General features: G+C 42.1%; 1 long non-coding RNA gene across 1 annotated transcript in view; it reads right to left on the minus strand.

The window, feature by feature from the left end:
- LOC120400331 overlaps positions 1-15653 on the minus strand; it is a 48752-nt gene extending 33099 nt beyond the window's left edge. Inside the window, exon 1 of the long non-coding RNA XR_005595739.1 lies at positions 15580-15653. This is a non-coding gene — a long non-coding RNA (uncharacterized LOC120400331). The remainder of the gene's footprint in view (positions 1-15579) is intronic.
- Between the last annotated feature and the right edge of the window lie 6264 nt (positions 15654-21917).

The raw sequence follows: 21917 nt of genomic DNA on the forward strand, positions 1-21917 counted from the left end.
TTTAATCTCTAGGGTTTTAATTAATTATTTGTAATTCACCAACCACCTTAGCAGCAAGTCCCCCTTAAACAGATTTCCCCTTTTTTCCTGTACTTGAGCTATCAGTGCAAAAATTACAGTATCTGTTATAATTTTTATTTTGTTTGACAGGTTAGGTCAACAGACAGCAAGCTTTATAGCGGCTGCTGCTAAAACTGAAGTGTGAAAACACTGGCTCCAAAACATCAAGGGAAGAAAATTACTATCCTGACATTAATACATAGGTACCTGTATTCACTTCATGTTGATTTATCTGTGAATTAGAGGAAGGCTCAGTGCCATGGATCAGATCCTCTGCAGTGACACTGCCTCTCTTTACCAGTTGGAATAGCTGCTGCTAAAACAAGTTAGACAATACCACGGTGGAGCTGGATCAGGTGAATATATGTGTGACGGTATCTCCCATAAGGCTTTATTGAAATATGCTTAGAATGTGTTTTATGCTACATATGCCATGTATCTCAAACGTTATGATCTACTGAATGTATTAATCCTATTTATATGCATGTATCATTTTTGTATTCAAAGTTATGAATGTTATGAATGTTGGCAGTGTACTGGTTTGATTTCTAAATAACCTTAGTAGATCATTTGGTCAGTTCCTGGAGAAAGGAATGTTGAAATTAAGTACCTAATCAAGAAACATTTAAAGGCCAATGGATCTTTGAATGCTCCAATCCACATAAAAAGCCTACTTGGGGATGTTCAAGGTAGCATGTAAACAATGGATGCTACCTATAAAAACTGTGAGTCATGCATGAACATGTGACTTGCCCAGGTGACTCCTAAACTCCATCTTGGAGCTGGACTTTGCATAGGGGTGAGGAGGGGATCTCCACCCACAAGAGAAAGTCTATTTAAACCCCTGGGAGACCCCTCCATTTTGTCTTCAGCTGGCTAAAGAGAGAGCCTTTCCACCCCCCCAGGATACTTGGAAGAAACTGGAACATAGGGCAGTGACTGCAAGGGATATGAGTGATTGCTGGACTCAGGCTAAAAGGAGATTAGTCTGTAAAAGGGAGCATTTTGGAACTGGTGAGGATCTTATCTGTATTTAGTTTGATTAGACATAGATTTGCGCATTTTATTTTATTTTGCTTGGTGACTTACTTTGTTCTGTCTGTTACTACTTGGAACCATTTAAATCCTACTTTCTGTGTTTAATAAAATAACTTTTTACTTATGAATTAACTCAGAGTATGTATTAATACCTGGGGGAGCAAACGACTGTGCATATCTCTCTATCAGTGTTATAGAGGGCGAACAATTTATGAGTTTACCCTATATAAGCTTTATACTGGGTGAAACGGATTTATTTAGGTTTAGACCCCATTGGGAGTTGGGCATCTGAGTGTTAAAGACAGGAACACTTCTGTTAGCTGCTTTCAGGTAAACTGCAGCTTTGGGGCAAGTAATTCAGACCCTGTGTCTTTGTTGGAGTAGACAGGAGTGTCTGGCTCAGCAAGACAGGGTGCTGGGGCCCCGAACTGGCAGGGAAGGCGGGGTAGAAGTAGTCTTGGCACATCAGGTGGCAGCACCCAAGAGGGTTTTGGTGATCCAACCTGTCACAATATGTACACATTCTAATGAGCTGGATTCTTCATTAGCAGTGGTTAGTGGGGATTGGGGGTAGTGAGAGAATCCCCACCCACCACATGTAGCAGCAGAGTCAGAAAACATAAGTTACATAGGAAATGGCATAAAAGTTAACAGTTAACAGAGAGGGAGGGGTCAGTGCAAGGACCTGGTGGCACACAAGAACAGATTTTAAAATTTTATTAAAGCTAATGTTAAATTATATATATATATATAAATAAAATAATACATAGGTCGGGAAAAGAGTGTCTGTACATCTGGGTATAGTGCTTAGATTATCCACAAATACAAAGTTAGTTTTTAAAAGTCATATGATACATAGAGTACATAATCAGCAATAACCCAAATTTAGGTGAAAAGATTTAACAGTTTAGATATTAAAATCTAAATACTTGGGTACATCACTCATGAAAAGTTGTACAGAGATTTCTTTGTGGAAAGCAAAATATATCAATGAGTAGAGATTGTCCCTCAGTAATTGAGAATTAGGTAGGTTGTCCATTTAGAAAATACAATCCACAAAGAAAGTATTTGTTACATTGCTGACTGTGTTTCTCATTGGCACTCCATCCCTCCTGGTATTGCCAATGTCCGGTGATGTGTTCTATGTAGATGTCCCTTGACCACCTGATGGCATCCAACACCAGGAGTTGCCACATCAGCCAAGCATAGCATTGACCAATTCCGCATTCTTTCAGCACTCGCTTGTTACTGGGGTCCCATACGCCCAAGGCTCCGATGATCAGTGCGTGTGTCTGGATCCGGTATCTCTTAGCTCTCAAGGTTTCAGCCAAAGAGGCATATTTCTCTATCTTTCAAGCTCAGGCATCGTGGAAGGCCAGGACCTTGTTCTCAAATGGCACTGTGATGTCCACCATGATGATCTTCTTCAGGTCCTCGTTGGTGATGACAATGTCTGATCGCAGTTGGCTATCAGTTCCGAGGATGGAGGAGTTCACAGCAACTTTCCCCATGGGTGGCAGGATGGCTCTGGCCAGGCAATCTTGGATGGCATTGTGTCACAGTTGCCAAGCTCTTGAATGGGGCTTGCAGCTACACAGGACTTGGAGTGGCGTCTCGTTGGCGTAGCCACATTTTCTGCATCGCTTGTCCTGATTCCCGTGGCGGATGGCTCCGTTCGGTGGGATGCAGTTGAGCCAGACCCCGTGGATGAACCTCCAGTTGGCAAATTGGGTGAAGCTGCCCCCGGGGAGGAGGTGGTTGCTAGCGTCCCACTTGCATGTCACCTTGAATGCCTTGCCCTGGTCCGGCTTCTGTTTCAGGTTTTCCACATATTGGCAGTGGATGGCGTTCTTCAGGGTCCTCTCCAGCATAGTTCTAGCTCTTGGAGTGATGATAGGGGGCGGATGACACCAAGATGGATGACAGGGTTATGGGGCATTGTCAGAGGGAAGAGGATCGGGATATTGATTAGGAGATTTATGATGCTGGGAGATTTAGGAGTAGTAGTAAGGGATGAGTGAGAAGTGGAGTTATGCATTTAGGGATTTTAGGATACAATAACTTTAAAGGAGGATAAGGACGGAGGAGAGGTGGAAGGGAGGGAGGAGGAGGGAGGAGGACCTGGGGTGAGGGAGAAGATGATGATGAGTAGGCAATGTGATGCATAATGCTAAAAGCTGAATAGGGTGTTGAATAGCTCTTAGGTATTGGGTTGCATTTAGCGGAGCATATAAGGAGGGCTATAGAGTAAGTATATGAGTATATCATGTAGAGTTGGTTGCAGTTTTTGTTTGGCATGTATAAGAAGAGAACAGGAAACTAGAAGAAGACAGAAACAAAGAAGGAGAAGGGATCCGAGAAGGGAAGGGAATTAGGAGGATGAAGGAGACTTGAGAGAAGGAGTTTTGTTTTAAAAAAAAGAGAAGAGGAGAAAGATGAGATTAGATAGATAAGATTAGATAATAAATAGGATAAGGAAGGAGGAAGGAGAAGAATTATTTCAGCTGTAATGCTAACGAGGAGACGGCGGATATAAACTAGGAAATTCACAATCAGAGGCTCAAAATTCAAGAGAAGTTAACCATCAGGGACCATCATACTGGAACACAGGGAACAGAGGGGAAGGGGGGGGAAGGACTCTCCATGAGATTAATACTTTAAGATTAATTATGGGGAGGGGATGGTATGATAGGATATACGATATTAGTCAATGGGTCAAAGGGTCATGCCACACCACAATAGTACAATGGGTCAATGGTATGATATAACCTTTCCCAGAGGTTTGGCTGGAGAGTCTTGCCCGCATGCTCCGGTTCAGCTGACGCCGCCATTGGGGGTCAGAAAGGAATTTTCCTCCAGGAATTGGCAATGGCCCTGGCCTTGTTTTTTTTCCTCTTCCTCCATGGGGGGGGGGGGGGGTCGCAGGAGTGGTGGATCGTGATTATGTGGCCTGCATCTTGCAGGAGGTCAGACTAGATGATCATAATGGTCCCTTCTGATCTTGAATTCTATGATTCTATGATAGTGTGATCTGTATTCTTCACCTGTGGCACCAGGACTCCCAACTCCTGGCATTCCTCGCACCATGTCCAGTGGCAGCCCATATGCTTCTCCAGTTGTAGCATAGCATTGTAGGCACAAGTCCAAAGTGAAGCAAAGTCTTCCCTGTCTCTTCCAAATTCACCTTCCAGTGAGCCGCTCAGGTAGGTGGCGACATCTTGGTTGGAGGGGGTCCTGGCGATTCGCTTCTTGACGGCATCCTGTAGAGCACTCTCCGCGATGTTCCTCACTGTGGCATTCGGGCACCTCAGAAGATGGAAGGCGTGAGTGATCCCAGCAATGTAGCACAGATCACCCATTCGAGGGACATTGGCACTGCCCTGCCTGTGCAAGATATATGCCAGTTCATTGCTGGCCCTCTGGGGAAGAAACAGCCACTTCTTCACCAGTTACTGGATGGTTTTGTTTGCCTTGCTTGGAAGTATCTTCACTACGAGAGATCCCCTCAGGACAAATGAGATCAGGGGGGCAGGTCAGGAAGGTGTTCAAGGCATTGATCTTTGCCATGGTGCCAGTAGGGAGGAGTCAATCTTGGCCACATCCCATAGGATCTCTGTGATGGTATCCTCAGGTGTCTGCTGGATGCGGAAACCTGTGGGCGTGCTGAGATGTTGGTACCCTTGCCCATCCTCTAAGAAGATCATGGGTTCACCCTGGATCTGAAAAGACATCACCTGGACCGAATACCTTTAACTGCCATCAATATGCAGGGATGCACACTTCCTGACATTAAAGCGGAGTCCCCTCCAGCTGGCAGCCTGGCCAGAGATGGCAAGCATTTGTTGCAGACAACCCTGAGATTCTCCAGTCAGGACCAGATCATCTGCATAAGCCAGGATATTTACTCTTGTCATATAGATCGAAACCGCCTAGACCGCAGGAGATTGCTCGAATGAGCGGCTCCATGGCTAAGTTGAAAACCATGGGGCTCAGGGGGCAGCCTTGCTTCACTCTGCTACGGATAGGAATTTTGGGTGTCTCTTCTTCCATGGAGTGGATGGTGGTGGTGCAGCCTTCATACAGTTTTCGAACCAGTTGGAAAATTTTCATTACACTAGTTTTTAAACCTCTGCTAATTTCAAATTTGGCTTAGCTCACAGGTGAAATATATCAAACTAATTGCAGATGTAGTTTTACTCGGACTAGAAATACACACAGCAAAATCTCAGGACTTGCCTAGGAAGCCACTGATGAAGTTGCACTGGCAAATCAGGAGTGGGGGTGCTTGCAAAAGGACATTCCTTAAAATAAATTGCTGTTAGTTTCTCATTGTCATGAGCACGTACTGCTGCTGATGTTGTCACTGAGCAACACATGCTTCTCCCCACTCACCTTGCCAGGAGCTGCAACCAACACATCAGCCCTCTTCCCTGCACCGGTCACCTTACAAGCACAGGACCAAGTCCAGGAATCAAGGCTCAGACTCCTGTTTAATAGTGTATAACACCTATACATATAAGTTTATGGAGGTGGCTCTGCAATTGATCTTTTACTAGCAAGAACCAGTTTAATTAATTAGTACTAGGGTAATGAATGACCAGTCAGTATAAATATATTTCATTAAGTGCAGCTGAAGTGACATTGAAAAGCAGTAGATTGCACCCTTGATATTTACAAAGTATTTAATCTTTAAGGGATCCTAGCCAGATAGTGAAGCTGTGACACTGCACTTGCTACAGCCCTTCAAACAAGTCAAGTAATATATAAATCATTGATATTTCCACTAATGAGAGTGGCACATTAAAAATAATGGCACATATCTTTTAAATTAGCTCAAACAGTTCCCTGTTCAGCATTTATGAGGATGGTGAAATAAGATCTTGAGTGCAAGGACAGACAAGTTTGCCCATTCAGTACTTCCCAATGGCAAAGCTGTCTGACATCCCTCATTTCCAGAGCTTCAATCAGAAACTCTGACTGACTTTGCATATGACCCTGTGTCCACTACAGTTACTGTATAACATTTTTCACTTTCATTATTCAAAATAAAATCTAGTCCAGACCGACTAACAAATCCATAATATGTAAAACATGTCAGTTACTGCTAACATTTGAAATAACCAGATATGAATCAAATCAAGATTGAGAATTCTATGAGATAGGTCTGTCCTCTGTTTTGTACATTGAGACAGCACCATACCCTACAACATGAATAGGTTTGTTGTTTTTTTAATCTAAAGGGAAAAGTAATATACCATTCAAAAATGCCACAACGTAAGAAAGAAAACAGTAAACAAACAAAAAAGGGAGTGGGGGTGCTATCTATCTATCTACCTTCAAAATGGAATGGTGGAAATCCCCAGATGCCCCAGTCTTCCATTAATATTTACATGGTGCAAAATGTATTTTATTGCTTCTTCATCCACAGAGCAAAGATCCCCTTGCATCTATTTTGTGATTAGACAAATCAGAAATACCAGTGCACTAGAGTACAATTTGCACTTTTACAAATTAGTCTGTATAATCCTTCTATTTAGGATTTAAGAAAACTGGGTTTGGGTTTCATGTGTGTGTCTATCTTGTTGGTTTTTTATTGTCTGCTTAAGTGAAAGTCTTTTTTTTTTTGACAGGCAGAAATCAGCTATATTTGTTGTTCTGACCCATTGCAATTACTTGAACTCAAGACTGCTTTACTAACACTTTCAGTTATGTTGAGAAGCTTACTTTGCCTGATCCTTTTATTGTATGAAGTGTTACTTTTTGTACTTTAGAGTAAAGAGAAACTTAGTTTAATGGGAGTTTGACAGATTTTTCCCCAAGTGACAAAACTAAAATTGATCAAATGTACATTAGAGCTTTTAGCTCTGAATCATACAGTATCCTGTAGGGAATGCAGCTTGAATATGCTATGATTTATGAAAAAACACTGCATTCCTAGTCAGATCATTCACACAAAACCTCCAGTTATCTGGCTGGTTGAATTCTAGAGCTTTATAAAGGGAGTTCAGAGTACCTATAAATGCTTTCAGATTGGTGCCGTATGAGTACTTTGACCTGTTAGGACTGCAAAGTTAAGCTCGGAGATGCTAATGGCCCAAATACTCAAGAGGCACCACTCTGATAGCATTATAGGGGTCCTGAACTACTTGTATAAAGTGATTTTATTTAACTTAAAATAGTAACAGAGCTTCCTCTCCACCCCGGTGGGTCCCACGCTTCCATTTAGCAGCTGGATGGGGTATTTCTCTTTCCCCTTAGGACTTTCTCCATGCCCCAAGTTTATTGTCAACACCTTGCCAGAGCAGTGTTCCTCCCAGCCTCCTGATGAGGGGAGGGGGAGCCTCTCAGTCTCTGGTAGCCCTTCTGGGCATGGTGGCAACAGACCAGCCACTCAGTTCAGTCTCTCCCCTCTGGCAGGGTCTCTTCCCTCAGACCTCCAGGTCCCTTAAGGGCCATCTGCCCTGCTGGGCAGGGATTCTCCCACCCTTTGCCTCTGTACCTGCGGGGCTTCTCTCCTAATGCTTGTCAATGGCTGCATTGCCCAGCTCTCCAGTAGCTCACCTTCCTCCCTCAGCTCCTATCTGGCTGGAGGGGAGGCTTTTAACAGGTTCTGGCAGGCCCTTGATTAGCCCCAGGTGCCCTAATTAACCTAAAGTAACCCCTATTCAGTTACCAAGGGGAAAGGGACCCACTTATCCTAGGGCTAAAATACCTGCCTTCTGGCAACAGGGAAGATCAGATTAACAGGCTCACAAGGAGAATAAGCTAATTGTGCCCAGCAGTGGACTTTCCTACTCTGGTCTGTTAACAAAAAAATTCTGAACAAACAAACAAACCACACTCTCCTGTAGCCATCTGGCCTGACTCTATCACACAATTTTAAAGAAAGCAACATTCCCCCCCTCCCCCTGCCAGTAAAGTAGAAGAGTTGAGCTAGCACTATATCATTGTTGGTGCTTAAATACATTCTAAAACAGTTTTTAGTGTCTCTAAATATGCAGAGCCTGATTCTCTTACTTAGGGTAGGTCTACACTATGAACTACACAGCTGCACCACTGCTCCTGCGCTGCTGTCACGCGTCTGGTGACACTCCAAGCCGACGGGAGAGAACTCTCTCATTGGCTTAATACCTACCATTTCTCGCAAAGGTGAGAATTATGTCGGTCGGAGAAGCTCTGAGTGATGTAGTTATATCAAAGTAAGTGTGTAGTGTAGACCTGGCCTGAGACTGGTGTAGAATAGGAGAAACTCCACTGAAGTCAAATAACTTACACCACAAAACAGCTGTGAGTAAGGGCTTGGCTATACTTGCAAGTTAGTGCGCATTAAAGCAGCCCCGGGTGCACTAGCTCACTCCCCGTCCACACTGGCAAGGCACGTAGAGCACTCTGACTCCACAGCTACAGCGCTCCTGGTACTCCACCTCGGCGAGAGGAATAATGTTTGCTGCGCCTTGGCTACAACGCCAGGTGTTAGTGTGGATGAGGTGTTGCATTACTGCGTTCTGATCAGTCTCCGGAAACATCCCATAATCCCCTTAAGTCAAGTGGCTACTTAAGTCAAGTGGCTATTGTTTTGAATCACCCTAAGTATTTATTGAAATGCCCTAAGTATTTATTACCAGCCCTGTAGTAGTGACAAGGCAGGTGAGGCAATATCTTTTATTGGACCAACTTCTGTTGGTGAGAGAGACAAGCTTTCAAAACATGCAGAGCCTTTCTTCAAGTCTGGGAAGCATACTTCCTGTTACAGCTAAATACAAGGTGGAAGAGATTGTTTAGCATAAGTATTTAACACATATTTAAAGGGACCATTCAAGTTGAAGTGACCCATTAACCTCACCTCTATGCTAGATAGTCTTGATGGATTCCTTTCCTTTCCTTTCTCCATTGGGCTGACAAAAATCATTTCCCTCCCCTCCCAACATCAACAGACCACGGATAAAAAACAGCATCACCGGTAAACATTTATTGACAGATTAGATTCCTTTATTGCATTTTGTCAAAGAGAGTTCTGATGTAGGAATATGGTACTGCACTTATTACTCTGACAGCCATACTTTACTAATGTTTAACTGAATCATTATTTCCCTTTCACTGCAGTAAAGCTAACATCTATTCAGCAGTTATGGCCTTATAGAGCACTTGATTTGAGGCAGCTTTGAAGATGGCACTATATCAGCTGTCAAGTCCTCCAAAGCAAAGCATTGTTCGCCTGCTCCCTCACTCCATTTTACTTCTCTCTCCTAAAGAGCAATACTGAGAGGATGTTAGATTAAAATAATTATGGTGCCTAATGTGCTGTCTTCTGCAAAAAAGCTTCCTGCAGATGCAAAACCTATGTGAGAGACAAAGGACTGTGTAAATGTCCCAATTTGCAAGTAAATGAAGCTAGCCTCCCCACCCAAAATTGACATATCTGTATCCAAGCACTGGGAATATGTCACTCAGATAATACCAAAAGATCAAGAAAAGCTAAAGCTATGGCTAAAAGAAAAAGAAAAAAAGAAGAGAAAAATCTAATGTGCCTATTACAATTTCAAAGAACTTAAAAGAAAGTGAGCGAGAGATATTTGCTGTCATCTTAACAAAGCAACCACACAGAGGTGTAGCTGACAGGATGACAGAAAAAATATATATTCAAAAACATTTCCTGGCTGCTTTTAGGTGCATATGATAGTGTGATAATTGCTTCTCTAGCTCCTGTTACAGGGGTACCAAGACTATCTGAATGAAGATGCTACATCAATACTGAAATCTAATCTGATTGATGGGGAAATGCTTCCTCCTCCTGGAAGAAAAAAAATGTTTAAAAATGTTGATGAAGCAGTGATAATATGGTTTTAATTAAACATGTCAACAAACCAGGACCAGGATGGAATACTAGATGTGCATGTTCACTGAACTACTGTAAAGCTCAAACTGCTTTTCTGTGGTGGATTAGAAATGGTTTATAGAAAATGTCAAATCAAAACTACTGCAGTGACAGCAACAATTAGTAAGAATGTTTTTGAATGCAAAATTATTGATGGCTTCTGTTTTGCCTGGAACAGACTGTAATGGGGAGATTTTGCCCTGCTAAACAGAACTGCATAGTGTCACTTGATCTTAGTTTACTGTATAAAGCAAAATGTACCAGTTCCCTTTTGGCTGAAAGGCAGCTCATTTGATCAACCCATTTCTATCTCCTCTCTGCATGTGCCGCATCTGTTCACTGGAATAGAGGAAATGGGGAAAGTAGAAAGCAATCCTTTCTAATGGGGATACATGATCTATTCCTCACCCCTCCCTCAGCAACCCACGCTTCTGAAAAATTAGCAATATCACAGAATGAAGACCATTCACATTGTCATTTTCCACCTCCCACCCCCCCGTTTCTTTCTGTGCTAGTGTATGAATTCAAGGTGAGTCAAGATTGAGGTCAATAGCTAGTTTCCCATTGAAGTCAATGGGCTTTGGATCAGGCCCGGAACCTGGGACTTCTGACTCAATAGTGCAGTTCTCTATCTAAAAACAGCAGTTTGAAGGGAAGCCAAATGAGTAGCAATAGACTGAAAGTAAATCTATAATTTGGGCTATTGATTTGCCCCTGATCAATTCCCAACTTTGTTTGGCCTCCGACTGATATTTCAGATAGAGCAGGGAAGATAGTTTCTCCCCTCTGGATCTGCCACTAGGCCCAGAAGACACTAAGGACACAAGAAAAAAATGGGAGGAAAAAAGAAAAGAGCGAAATCAATGGAGGACAGAAGCCAATAGAAGGGGAGGGGGAAAAATTAAAGACAAGATCAAAAAGGTGAACAAAAAGAAAGTGAATCTGAAAGTTTTATTAAAGAAAAAGGATAGGGGGAGGGGAAGCAAAACACCAAAAGAAGATTAGCACCCAAGCCATACACAATGAATTTCATCTCTTCAGTAGAGTTACACCATGGAGGAATTTGACCCAATTGGAGTAAAAGCAACAGTAAAATGAGACAGTTATAAATTAAAGGCTGTTGCTGCTAAGACGTATGTATGAAATTTCTTTTAATGAGAAGACTTTCTATTCTCTGTAAACAATCAGTACAAATTCCTGGGGGTGATAAGTTTTAAGAGTAGAAATCAGGAGAGCCTGCAATTGCTGGCCATGTAATTCTGAGCAAGTCACAGACCTCTCTGTGCCTCAGTTCTCACAGCTGTAAAATGGGGAACGAGATGAGTCACTTGTGTAAAACACTCACAGCTAGGGACAAAAGTAAGCATGTGATGTTGTGCTCAGCAGGACACCCAGAACTGTGAGCTGCTGTGTTACCACTCTGCCTTCACAAAAGTGAGGGCTTTGCTGCTGCTGACACACCAGCCTGTCTGCCTTGCTAGCAAATGCTTCAAGACTTTGCCAGTCTAAAACTTGCCTGACAGGAAACACTCAGTGAACCCCAATTATCAAGTTCCCAGAGACGTCTCCCTGCACTGTTCAGTCCCTGTCAGTGGACACTCTCAGAAATTTAGTTTACTGCCTCCAAAGAGACAGAGCAGACATCTGCCTGTTGTGTCTTCAGCTAACCTAACACTTATAATAAAACAAGAATCAGTTTATTAATAAAGATTAAGTGATATCAAGCAAAAGAAAAGAGACAGGTGTAGTTACAAAACAACAAACAAAACAAAACACTTTCTAGAAACTAAAATGTAGTCTTAGCAAATTGCAATCTTTGCCTAAGCAGTTTCTCACTTAACTTACCAACTTCTCTAGCCCTCCAAACTAAGGGACCCAACTTTCACAGGCTCAGAGGGTGTTGTATCATATTTCCCCTCAGAGATGGATCCCTAAAAGGTCTTTATGTCCCCCTTATATTACCCAAAATTCTTTGTCTCTCCTTCAAGAGCAAGGAAGGCTTCCTGCTATCCCTGGTGTGATTGTTAAATGGTCTTTGCCTCTGCTTGTGTAGCTTGATGGCTTTGTTTGCCATATATGTATTTACATATACTTTAATTATCCTCTGCCACACATTCCTTTGTCTATGGTATGCTTGGGATATGCACTGCCTCCCAAACACATTTTAAAAACATTTCCAGCACACATCTATAACAGTTTGTATACACCCTGTACATACATCACAAAATGATTGTTGGGGCTAGTGTCACCAGTGTACATAGGATACTTTAACATGACCTTTGATATACATATTATGACAATAGCGTGTTGGGGTAATGAGTGTGTCAGGCCTGAATTGAGCTACAGTATGGGGGAGGGGGAAACGGGGGAGGACCGGACTTCTGCCAGTTGGCATTGAGGCGCTCCCAGGATCACAAAGCTCTAGCCTCAAAAGCTGCAAATGAGCATCACAAATAAACCTGCATAGTGACAGGGAAGAGAGGGCTGGGAAAATTTAGGTGTTGAGAAGAGAATAATGTTAACGGTGCTATGTCTGAGACAAACTGATGAGGAACACTATGAAAACGTGTTTCTGTGGCATGAAGAATATGGCTTTGTACATTTATTAATGTATAATCCCTAGATACAGTAATAAGAAAGATGTGAGGACATTGTGGTGAAGAATAAAAGGTACTGAAATGTAGAATGAAGACTACCCTAACGTTTCAGAGAAAGTTCATATACTACTCAGGAATTTAGAAGAGCCTTGAGTTTCTTCTGCCTTTAATTGCACTTCTCCAGTTCACCTTATTTTTGGACTCTGATATCTCCTGTGTCTTAAATTGAGTCAAATGGCACACTTTGTGTGTCTCTTCTTCATTAATGGTGAGGGTCAGAGTGTTGTCTTTCCACCAAAGACTGTCAATGCTAGAAACAGACCAGTGACGCTGCTGAAATCGGGACTCTAAGCACTTATATGGCCCTCATTACTGTAGTATTTAGCATGTCCCAGGTACTTATCCTCACAACATCACTTATATGTTGGGAAGTAATATGCCTATCTTACAGGGAAACTGAGGCAGAGATCATATGTGATTTGTCCAAGTTTACACAAGATGTCTGAGAGACAGCTGGACACTGAAGACAGGTCTCCTGAGTCCCAGTCCAGTGCCTTAACCACAAGATCATCCTTGCCTTCTATCCTTCTCTTTCTCATGCAGCTGCTGGAGCTGTCAGGGGTACAAGGATTACATGTTGCATCCTCCATGTGCTCCTAGAAGCTAAAGGCAAAGAAGGGAAAACTCCCTTGTAGCAAGCCCTAAGGGAGCAGATGGTGGGGGATCAATCCTATCCTCAGAATGGACTGAACAGTTTAACAAACAGATCCAGCCTTAGCAGGCCAGCACAATAGTTGACTTTTGTCCCCTTTCCCCTTAAACATATCTGGTTCCTGTCCACCATTATCACAACTCCAACTTGGCCCAATGATTTGGAGGAAGTTAGCAAGAGGTTTCTCTAGGATGTACCAAAATATAACTGCCTCGTTTTGCCTAAAAACATGTGTGCAGTCTGTCTATTCCCCTCCACAATCCCCTCCTGAGGCAGAAGCTGAGCCCGGCTGCTTGGTCCTTTCCACTGAACAGTCAGATTACACAGGTCTGTAGCCCTTTCCAGTTGAAGGGTATCTTCACAAGGAAAACCCTAGACACTGTGTTTGAGAATGAAAAATGAGATTTCTCTTTCATAAGTTGTCAAAGGCCAGCTTGGTTTGCAGACGGCTCATATGAGCCTTCTCCTGCTCAGCAGCATACACCTCTCTCTGGAGCCCCTGAATACAGAACGTCACAAAGACCTGTGTTCCTTTCTTTCCCTCCCCAATAGCAGGTAGGGAAATAGTTTTGGGGAACAATTTTCAAAGGCACTGAGTGACTTAGGAGTTTAAGTCCCTTTTTGAAAGTTGCTTAGGAACCTAAATCTCATTTTAAATCAGTCAGACATAGGATCTTTGGAACATTTTAGCCTTTATCTATCTTCTGTCCTGCTATGAATGAGTCCATCACCTTTTCTTTCTGTCCCAGCTACACAGATCTACTTCTATTGTAACAAACTGCCTCTTGTCCTAGATAAGTCTGAGCTGGAGCCCGTGTCGGTGACAGTGCACAGAAATTGGTTAAGGTCAGTAGGCATGACAGCCACAGCACAAACCTGGGAGTCAAATGTTGTAGGCACTCCAACAATTAGAGCCACCTGGAGCTCTAACATTCAGTCTGTACAGCCCGTGAATGACATTCACATATGAAGGTCATAAAATAAAAAAAAAAAACTTGACTGCAATCTGTCTGGAATCGAATAACAGTCATACACAAACACAGGTAACAGAGCCAAATAATACTCAGTCAGTATCAATAAGGTTTAGTTCTAGCTTGATCAGAACACCCATACAACCCTATGTTCCCCATAGGGGCAAACCACAGAGCCACTTTCTCACCCTCTTGGCTCTAGTTCCACCCCTAGTGTGTTCTGACTGAATACAGGGAAGGGACTCTTGTCCACCAGAATGCACATCTTTGATCAGTTCAAAAGCTGCAGCAGCTCAACCTCTACTGGAGAGACTAATGGGTCTTTTGGGGTGTATTACATTCTCTACTACATGACAGAAGGGTATAGAAAACTCAAAGACTGTGGTGCTTGGTGAGTCAGGTTGACATTTGTGTGGGTGCTTATTCATCCACCTTTCAAATGACTGAAGCTGTCTGAGCTGTAAATTCAGTCAGGGAATATGACAATCCTGTTATACAGGCAGCAGATAAGTGTCTGACTGGAGAGTTCTTCAAGTTGTTTGCAATAGGATATTCCTGCCAGGTCAGAGTCAGTAGGGTAAGTCTCATAAATGGAAGATAAAATACAACATTTGTGAAATCAAAAGCCAGTTCAGTTCTTTTTCCACTCTTAAATCCAGTTAAACCATCTAAAGCTATGTTTCTGCTTTAGAGAGATGATCAGCTGTTTGCTTTCCACTTTTCAAGTCCTTCTAACATAGGGGTTCTCAATCTTTTTCTTTCTGAGTTCCCCCCCAGCCAAAAAAAAAAGTTATAAAAATTCCATGGCCCACCTGGGCCCCAGCAAGTCTAACACCGGTCCTGCTTGGCAGACCCCCTGAAATCTGCTTGCAGCCCCTCAGGGGTCCCCAGACTCCTGGTTGAGAGCCACTGCTCTAACACAAACCCACACACATGCTCTAACCCTGATTCTGTAAAATCTTCTGGTGTTCAGTTATCCAAGATGCATCCCCTCTTCCTCGGGAAACTTGCACTATCACCCACAGTCTTTTTAGTGTCTGAATCTTAATTAGATTTTAAGCTTATTGGAGCAAGGACCATATCTCCTTACATTTGTACAGTACCAAGTACTCAGTCAGCATTCAAATAAATAATGAATTATAAAAACAAAGTGAGCCCTAACCTGGCAGTTAACTAAAATCCTAGGTACATAACACAAGGCATGAGAAGTTACTAAAGTGTGACAGTATACTGTAAAATGTTTATATATAGAGTGCAGTAGTTCATCTAATTACAGTGAGTTTTCAAGCACTGGTGTTAGGCACTCTCAGGGGGTGCACCACTCACTGTTTGTCTGGCAGCTCCTCATGGTCACTCTGGGGATTAGCTCTCAAGGTCCATTCCCCCTCCTGTGGTTGCACACCACCTCTCTCTCTCTCTCTTTCAGATCCATAACTCCTCTCTCATCTCAGGAACTTCAGTGTCCTCTTCATGACTCAACCCTGCAGTTAAGTTGCTCAGCATTTCCCCCAATTTGTGGTACAGTTCTTCAATTGTTTGTCACTCTCACACTGACCGAGGCAGTCTTCCCATTCTCTGCCCCACGTCTGGTCTATATCATGCCCTCAGTGGCTGGGAGGGGAACCCTGGCCCTTCCTCTCCTCCAAGTTCCAGTCCAGGGACCCTACACTCAGCAGTTCTGTGCTTTCCTCTCCCAGCTCTCACTGCTCCTTTCCTGGACTGCTTCCTACAACTCCTGGTTCCCTTCCTTTCTCTGGGTGTACTAGCTCTAAACCCGCCTCCCTCTTCCCAGGGAGTGACTGTCCTTTGCCAGCAGCAGGTCTGTCTATTGCCAGCATCTTGGCTTTATAGGCCCCACCTGTTCCTGCTCATCTGAGCCTGCTTGAAATCAATTCCCTGTTCTCTGGTTCTTCCTCCAGGTGTAGCCTGTGGATTTCATAGGCCTACCTGGCCACCTTCCAGCCTTGTGTGGGGTGGACATCCCATCACAGGCACCAGTGCAGTATGATGTTATTTCTTTATTATACAGGGAATATATGATGATGCAGTATAACAGTTCTATCACCATGAGTCCAGACTGAGCACACTTTTCACAAGAGGCAACACTCTGACTGTGCAGATCATCTACAACAAGTGCTGATAAAACTTTTCCGCTACACTAGACCATCACCAAGTATTGTGTGGGTGCTTTGTATGTTACAGGCACTATGTTAAGAGTGTTTTAGAGAGATTTTTTTTTTGTAATATTGGGATGATTTCTATATTTCTCCTTTAATGCCAGGTGTCTTAGTTACCACAAGACCAACTGTGGGGGCTTAGAGGGAGACACAAACTACCTCTGAAAATGACTTAAAAGGGTGGGTTTTTGGGGGGGTGGGTTACATAATGTCACAGTTTTAAAACTCAAATATTTGTGGTTTTTAGGGCTAGAACTGAGTACTGAGGCCCACAGAGAACTAGAAATCTTCCAAATTTAGCAGTATAAAAGTATCCATTACTGCTCCTGCATGGCAGCAAGACATCAGAGCCAAAAGGAATCAGTTTAAAGTCTATCAAAGCCCAGCCTCCTTCCATATATCCCTTCAGAGATCATATTCCACAATCCTCCAGTTATTAAACCTGAAATGATTATTATTTATTATTTGTATTATAGTGCTACCGAGGAGCTCCGGTCATGGACCATGGAACAAAACCACAGTCCCTCCCCTAAAAGAACTTACAATCTGTGTATAAGACATGAGACAACAAGTGGATAGGGGCAGATGGGGAGTAAAAGGAAACAAAGAGACAATACTGGTCAGCATGACACATTGTGTTCTCAGCATACCAACAGCCTAACCACTGCCAATTTTTTGTAGGCCTCACAGCAAAGGAGAATTTGAAGGAGAAATTTGAGGGAGGAAAATGAGTTAGTTTTGTGGATGTTTACAGGGAACTTCTCCAAGACATGAGGAACAGAATGAGAAAGCACAAAGGTGCTTGTTTGAAAGTTTAACAAGTGGATGATGGAGGCTGGCATCATGGACCCATTGGATGCAGGAGCTGACCTTTTAATCCTGAATGATAGATAGGACGGGGATAGGTTTTGAAGGGCCTTTAAAGTGAAAACAAGGTTATGTTTGATACGAAAGGGAAGAGGGAGCCAGTGAAAGGATGCAATGAGAGGGTGATATGTTCAGAGTGGTGGTCAAGAAAAATTATCTTTACAGCAGCATTCTGAATGGACATGAGCGTGACAGTGTCAAGGCCAAAGAAAAAGATGTTGCAGTAATTGAGACATGAGATAATAAAAGTCTGGGTGAGAGTTTTAGCTGTGTGGATGGATAGGAAAGGACAGATCTTAGAGATTTTATAAGGAAAGAATCCACAAGATTTAAATATAGCCTGGATTCAAAGATGTAGAGAGAGGTTCAAGTCAAAGATGATGCCTTGGTTATAGGCCTGAGTGACAGGCAGGATGGTTGTGTTGTCCACGGTGATAGAGAAAAGAGGTAATAGAGAGGGCTTAGGGTGGGAAGATTAACAGCTCTGTTTTAGCCATGTTGACCTTGAGTTTATGTCTAGACATCCACAAGGAGATGTCAGAGAGAGGTCAAGATTTTAGTTTGGACAGAATGAAACAAGTCTAGAGCAAACAAATATACTGGAATCACTTGCTCCACTGTGTAAAATACACGTGTACAGCCACTGAAATCCTGAGACAATTATTCAGCTGAGATTTCTCCTAAGTTTATATATCCATGCATACTAGTGCTGGTGTAAATTTGGGAGATCAAAACAAAAGGTATTTTTAAATCCTCAAAATATAGTGTAATCACAGATGATTTTCACCAGACAAATAAAAAGCACAATAAAATGGCCCTGATTTAGTAACGCAATTATCAGTACTTGAAGCAAAATCAGGACTTGGTCCTGCTAGTGAAGGCAGGGGGCTGGGCTCGACGACCCTTCAGGGTCCCTTCCAGCTCTACGAGATAGGTATATCTCCATATATTATTATTATTATTATTAATTTATTTATAAATACATCCTTTACTTTAAGAATCCCTATTTAGCAAAATACATATACATGTGCTTAGCTTCATGTACATTATGCATTAGCTATCTCCTGCCCACCATTTTCCACTCCCTATTTACAGTCCATCTGCATTTGTTTCTGTCTGCACTTTGCCATGTGTTAGTTTGTTTTTTCCATTGGATTTTTTCTTGGTCCCTTCTCTACTCCTTCCCCCCGCCACACACACACACACACACACACACACACACACACACACACACAATGTCTCTTATACAGCATGGAAAAAAAACAACCATGTTCAAGATAAACTCAAATCCAAGATGTTCAAATAAATTTGACGTTTCCCTAGAATATTGTATTGTTTTAATAATAATGCATATGTCAAAATCTAAAGGCCAGAGTCTCAGCTAGAAACCAGTGGACGTACAGCAATTTAGAGCAGTTGAGGATACGGCCCTAAGAAATTTAATTTGGGTACTGTCCTCTGAGATTGACCTTCCATCTTTGTGTTGTTAAAATTAATTTCTTTACTTTTGGAAGACTGGGTGGTCGGATTCATTTTATAATTAGGGAGTAATTCCAGACAGTGGGTCTGATCCAATTTCCATTAAAATCAGTGGGAAAACTCTCAAAGACATTAAATGAAATTGGATCGGGGATATAGAGACAAAAGATGAATATCCTGCCGTATACACTGTATGTGTTAAAACTAATTTCTTTGCTTTTGGAAGTCTAGGAGATAGTTTCTAATTATAAAATTAATTATAATGCCAAACATAGGGTTAGAGATGAATTTGGAGTTTGGGACAAGTTACACAAACACCTAGGAATACCTAAAAGTCTGGATAATCAACTCAAATTTTTAGTGAAAAATTTGCTGAAAATCATGCTAGAAAAATAGAATTAATGTGATTTCCAATAAAGCCAAAGAAAATACTTGCAACAAATCATGTGAAACAGACAAATGTAAGGTGCTACACTTAGGGAAGAAAAAAACAAATGGACAAATACAGAATGGGGGGAAACTGGCCTGACAGCAACACGGCTCAAAAGGATGTGGGAGTTGTGGTGGATCACAACCTCAACGTGAGTCAGCAAGGTGATGCTGTTGCAAAAAAAGCAAACACAATTTTGTTGCGTTAACAGATGCATAGCATGCAAGTCATGGGAAGTGGTAGTACTGCTCTACTCAGTGCTGGTTAGGCCTCAGCTGGAGTACTGTGTCCAGTTTGGGTCAGCAATGTATAGAAAGGATGCAGAGAAACTGGAAAGGATCCAGGGGCAAGTGACAAAGATAATCAAAGGGATGGAATGCCAACCATATGAGCAAAGGTTGAAGGAAAAGAGGAGATTAAGGGGGACATGATAGCAGTCTTCAGATAATTGAAAAGCTGCCGTAAAAAAGATGGAGAGAAGTTGTTCTCTCTTGCCCCAGAGGGCAGGACAAGAGGCAATGGGTTCAAACTACAGCATAGCAGATTTAGATTAAATCTCAGGAAAAACTGCCTAACTGTAAGAACAGTAGGAGCATGGAACAGACAGACTAGGGAGGTCGTGGAAGTTTCTTCATTGGAGATCTTCAAAAGGAGGCTGGATAGCCATCTGTCTTGGATGGTTTAGATACAACAAATCCTGCATCTTGGCAGAAGGTTAGACTGGATGATCCTTGTGGCCCCTTCTAAGCCTATGATTCTATGAAATTTACCTAGCACTCTAATCAAAATTTACAGACAGACTCACTAAGGTTCCCAAATCTTTCAACTGATCCTAGGACTACATTTAAGCAAACTAGGGCTAATCTGTGGCTGCTTTGCGACAAAATCATTTTCTTGCTTCTGGCATTTTGTACTTGTGCTCACACTGGGAAGAAAACAGGAGAGCAGAGGTCCATCAAAATTAAAAATGAGAAAAATAGAGGTTCATTTCAGGTTTTGTCCTAGAAAATGGAAATTGTTTCCACAGCTACTACCTAATGTGAAGATAATACAGTTTTTTTAAAATATACCTTAACTTCAAACCTGAAAATATAATCCAATTAATATGTTTACCTTACTACATCTTTAAGGTCTTCCAATTTAATAATAAAGTCCCTTCTTTAAGGGTGCTTATGTTAAAATGGTAATCAGCCTATTCTCAGCAGTGAAATAACTCAGTTCTATTCTTAAAGCTTATGGTTGCAGGTATACTAGCTCACAGTTTTCATTCATCTCTCACAAGGACAGCACTGCACATTCCTACTAAGATCACATGGAACAAATTTAACTGTTAAATTGGGGGGAAATGGGAATCTCTTAGAGATTACCAGCATTTCCAGATTTGTTTGATGGGACAAAACTCCTCATGTGATAACATGCACTGAGTCAGAACATAGTTTCAGCATCATAACACAGCAAGGAAATTCAACAACCTTCCAGATTTAGCCATTAATATATTTTTTTTAAATGTCTAGATGATTGTATTGCAGGAGAGGCCTCTGGAACACTATTAGAACTGATGTCAAGACAAGCTGATTTATGAGTTTAAACCATTTCTGAATGCTTTGAGAATAAAGCCATTGTTCTTTTACTGGATATTGCCTACTATACATATTCATTCAGATATTTTATATACTATGCACTTAAAGAATAAGCAAACACTGGTTTGCCTAATGTACAATTCAACAGAGATACCCACAGAAATTGTGATTCCATTACCCCAGCTATATATCTATAAGTAGCTTCTAAAAACTACATATAGAAATCAAATAATTATTTCTATATGCATGGATTTTTATTTGCCAAGGTCATTTTTTTGATGTTTCCTTTTCTCTCTCTTTAGCTCACCAGTCTAAAAGGAAGAGTTTTGTTTTAAGTGGTATTGGCCTGTAGCTGTTTCCCAACCATGACCTCCTGAAAATGATAGTTTAGTCTAACTCTAGGGATTCAGTAAACTATGTGATAGGGATTTTAAGGGGTCCCGCTTGCCCCAAGCTGAGTTAGCTGAGCATAAGTAACAGTAGGCCATTATAGGTCAACTTGACATTAAGGCATAGGAAAATTTGTAATAGTTTGTGTGGCATAATCAAAGGCCAACAGGAGAAAGGGGAACCAAAATCAACTGATGGTTGTGCAATATGGCCTTAGTATAGCAGCACAATAGCAATGGAAAAATCATAAGCAGAACAAAGATGTACAATGTAACCGCACGTAGGTGGGCACACAAATAGTTAGGAAAGGGCTTATTGTACAACATTATTGGAAATAGTAGCATTAAGTGTATGGCGAAACCAGGGAGCATCTGGGACGGTGACAGGGGGGCCCCTGGATGGTGGGGGGCTCTGATTGGCTTGCTGGTGACGATTGGGATTTGTGGTGTGATGGGGAATTTGCCAGATCCCCACCCATAGGGTCAGAAGCAGACTGCATCCTAACCCCTGCCTTTCAGGCCCAGGCCTGTTAGCAAAAACCCAATTGCTATATAGGACAAAGGTTAACTTCTGCAAAACTTGTTTGTCTGTATAAGGGGCACGAGGGGTGGTGGTGGTGGTGAAGAAACCAGAGAAAGGGGAACTGAGGGAAGCTCAGCTAGAATGCGACAAGAGCCTTACCCAATGCAACCGCAAAGGAGGGGTCTTAAGGCAGGCAGACTACCAACGAAAACTGTCAAA

This window comes from Mauremys reevesii, linkage group 3 (genome assembly GCF_016161935.1).
Source record: "Mauremys reevesii isolate NIE-2019 linkage group 3, ASM1616193v1, whole genome shotgun sequence".
Lineage (NCBI taxonomy): Eukaryota > Metazoa > Chordata > Testudines > Geoemydidae > Mauremys > Mauremys reevesii.